Source organism: Triticum aestivum, chromosome 2B (genome assembly GCF_018294505.1).
Source record: "Triticum aestivum cultivar Chinese Spring chromosome 2B, IWGSC CS RefSeq v2.1, whole genome shotgun sequence".
Taxonomy (NCBI): domain Eukaryota; kingdom Viridiplantae; phylum Streptophyta; class Magnoliopsida; order Poales; family Poaceae; genus Triticum; species Triticum aestivum.
The window spans coordinates 759,037,275-759,041,677 of record NC_057798.1 but is presented as its reverse complement, the minus strand read 5'-3'; positions in this window follow the sequence as shown (position 1 = coordinate 759,041,677).

Here is a 4,403-nt window from a genome sequence, read left to right as displayed (position 1 = left end):
CAAATTCATATTCATAATACTCAATCCACACAACGAACTACAAAGAGACCCCAAAGTTTCTACCGGAGAAAAATGTGCATCAACCCCTATGCACAGATTACCCCAATATCACCGCGGGAATCCGCGACTTGAATGCCAAGACACATATCAAGTGAATCAATATGATTCCCCAATTGTCACTTCAAGTATTCATACCGCAAGATATATATCATGTGTTCTCATCTCTGAATATTCAATCCGACAAGACAAATTTCGAAGGGTAAAGATTCAATTCATCATAACAAGAGTATAGAGGGTAGAAACATCATATGATCCAACTATATTAACAAAGCCCATGATATAGATCACGAGAGAGAGAAAGAGATTAAACACATAGCTACTGGTACAAACCCTCAGCCCCAAGGGTGGACTACTCCATCCTCATCGTGGTGGCCGCCGGGATGATGAAGATGGTCACCGGAGATGACTCCCCCCTCCGGCAGGGTGCGAAAACGGGGTCTAGATTGGTTTTCGTGGATACAGAGACCTTGCAGCGGCGGAACTTTTGATCTAGGTTAACCCCGATGGGTTTCGGAATAGTTTGGAATTTATAGTGCAAAGAGGGGGTGTGGGAGGCCACCAAGGTGGGCACAACCCAGCTCGGCGCGCCAGGGGGCCCTGGCGCGCCCTGGTGGGTTGTGCCCCCCTCGGGGCACCCCCAGGTGGAGCTCTGGCCCATTGGGTTCCTTTTGGTCCATAAAAAATCTCCGTGGAGTTTCGTTGCGTTTGGACTCCGTTTGGTATTTATTTCCTACGATGTAAAAAACAAGCAAAAAACAACAACTGGCACTGGGCACTAGGTCAATAGGTTAGTCCCAAAAAATGATATAAAGTTTCTATAAAATGATCGTAAAACATACAAGAATCATAATAAAACAACATGAATACTTTATAAATTATAGATACGTTGGAGACGTATCAGCATCCCCAAGCTTAATTCCTACTTGTCCTCGAGTAGGTAAATTATAAAAGAAATAATTTATGAAGTGTGAATGCTAGCAAAGTGCATAAGTTTGATCAATGATAATTTCAATCACTTTTCCTAGAATCATAACAGTAATTCTTTCTTACGGAACTTCTCATGTTATAGTGGCAACCAATTCACATGTTAAGGTTCATATAATGAATTCTCTTGAAACCCAACAACCTATGTTCTCAGTCACCAAGCAATTGCAATTCAAATTATTCAACAGAGTTTAAGTAAGAGCTCCACATACTCAACCATCTTATAGTCTTCTATGATTGCTAACACCCACCGCATACACATGAGCAAAACATTTCAACCAGACACATAGAAAGATAGGGGCTTATTGTTTTGCCTCCCAGCGTATCCACCTCAAGGGTGATGTCAACAATAATAACTCATGCTACCCATATTGAACTGGACATATGTGCCTGGATCTTTCCTCACCACATGATGCTTGCCAAAAGAGAAAAATAAAAAGGAATAGAGAGAATAACTTTGACTCTTTGCATAAAAATAAATACTAAAAATTAAAAGATAGGCCCTTCGCAGAGGAGCAGAGGTTGCCATGCGCTTATTTGTTTGTATGCTCAATCCCTTAGTGCAAAAGAATGTCATGTTATATTGCCCCTTATGATAGCAACCTTTATTATGCAGTTTGTCGCTTTTATTGCTTTGCCATCATAAGTTCGTACAACGCTCAATTTTCTCTTACACTAAATGATCTAACACTTTTAGAAGCAATTTCTATTGCCTTATTGCACCGATGACAACTTACTCGAAGGATCTTGCGCAATCCTTAGGTAGATAAGGTGGACTCTTGAAAATAAGATTTGGGTTTAAGGGGTTTGGGATGCACAAGTAGTATCTCTACTTGATGCGGCATTTTTGCCTAGCAAAGATGGGGGGCAAGCACCACATGTTGAAGGATCTATGACAATATGACTTCTATGTGAATATGAGCAAATATAAATCATTACGTTGTCTTCCTTGTCCAACGTCAACAATTTTGGCATATAATATTTTGATGGGGGCTCACAATCACAAAAGATTTCCAGGATAGTGTATTTGCATGTGAAAGTTCTCTTCCTTATACTAATTATTTGTGAATTGCTTGTATGACCAAAATTGTGATTGTCAAGCCTCAAAAGATTTCAGTTTCTAAACCCAACATGAAGCTACCACTAGGCATGATATAATTTCCAATTCATGATATTCAATTTATTCACAAATTTACTCATAGGATATAAGTGAAGCACAAGAGTAAATGACAAACTACTCCAAAAAGATATAAGTGAAGATCATGCAAGTAGTTATGTAAATGGGTAGCTATTTGAAGACTCTCTCTTATTTAAAACTTTCAGATCTAAGTATTTTATCAAAACAGCAAGCAAAAACAAAATAAAATGACATTCCACGAATAGCACACATCATGTGAAGAAGCAAAAACTTAGGTTCAACCGATACTAACCGATAATTGTTGAAGAAGAAAGGTGGGATGCCTAGCGGGGCATCCCCGAGCTTAGATGCTTGAGACTTCTTGAATATTATCTTGGGATGCCTTGGGCATCCCCAAGCTTGAGCTTTTGTGTCTCCTTAATTCCTCTCATATCACGGTTTCCCTAAATCTCAAAAGCTTCATCCACACAAAACTCAACAAGAACTCGTAAGATAAGTTAGTATAAACCAATGCAAAAACCTTATCATACTCTACTATAGCAAATCACTAAAATTATCTTTCAACATTACATACTAAATGCCTCTGCATATTTAATACTCCTATCCTCAAATAGATTCATTAAACAAGCAAGCATATGCAAACAATGCAAACATAACAGCAATCTACCAAAACAGTATAGTCTGTAAAGAATGCAAGAGTATCAATACTTCCCTAACAACAAACATTATGAAATTCTACCACACTGTTGAAAATTTATCAGAGCTTTTTATGCAAAAATATTCAACATTTTATCACATTCTGATTTTTCTAGGGAATTTTTGCAACAGCGGTAAACTTTCTATTTTCAAACAGCAACATGTAGACTTTTAAAATAAGCGTGGCAAAGGCTATCTGCCACTTTTATTGAAATAAAAGATGCAAAACATTATTCTAAATAACAGCAAGCAAATCCTAGAAAAATAAATTGATGCTCTAAGCAAAACACATATCATGTGACGAATGAAAACATAGCTCCAAGTGAGGTTACCGATAATGTTGGAGACGAAAGAGGGGATGCCTTCCGAGGCATCCCCAAGCTTAGTTGCTTGGGTCTTAATTTGATATTTACTTGGGGTGCCTTGGGCATCCCCAAGCTTAGGGTCTTGTCACTCCTTATTCTCCTCATATCGATATCTCACCCAAAACTTGAAAACTTCAATCACACAAAACTTAACGGAACTTTGTGAGATAGGTTAGTATGATAAAGAGCAAACCATTCCACTTTGGTACTGCCAAATACAAGATTCATAATTGTTCTATCACAATGCCTACTGTAGCATATCATTTACACAACTTATATTGAGCAATATAAGCCATAGAAACTAGGAAACAAGCAAACTATGCATTGAAAACAGAATCTGTCAAAAACAGAACAGTCTGTAGTAATATGGATAACTACCATACTTATGCTACTCCAAAAATTATTAAAAAATTATGAACACGTGAGAAATTTGTATATTAATTTTCTGCAAAAATAATAAACTCAATAGCACTCTTCTGTTAAAAATGAGACTCATTTTCGTTAGCGCAAAAGTTTCTGTTTTTCGGCAGGGTCAAATCAACTATCACCCAACATGACCCCAAAGGCTTTACTTGGCACTTTATTAAAACAGAAGCAATAAAACATGATCAATACAGTAGCATAATCATGTGAACACACAAAAACAGTAGGTAAAAGTGTTGGGTTGTCTCCTGATACGTCTCCATCGTATCTATAATTTTGGATTGTTCCATGCCAATATTATACAACTTTCATATACTTTGGGCAACTTTCTATACTATTTTAGGACTAACATATTGATCCAGTGCCCAGTGCCAGTTCTTGTTTGTTGCATATTTTTGTTTCGCAGAAACCCCATATCAAACAGAGTCCAAACGGGATAAAAACGGACGAGGAATATTTTTGGAATATTTGGGAAATATAGGAAGAAGAATCAACGCGAGACGGGGCCCGAGGTGGCCACGAGGCAGGGGCGTGACTGCCCCCCTGGGCATGCCCCTGACCCTCGTGGGCCCCCGTAAGGCAGTTGCTGCTCTTCTCTGGCTGAAGAAAGCTAATTTTCGGAGAAAAATCTGGGCGAAGGTTTCGATCCAATCGGAGTTACGGATCCCTGGTTATAAAAGAAACGGTGAAAGGGCAGAATCCGGAACGCAGAAACAGAGAGAGACAGAGAGACAGAT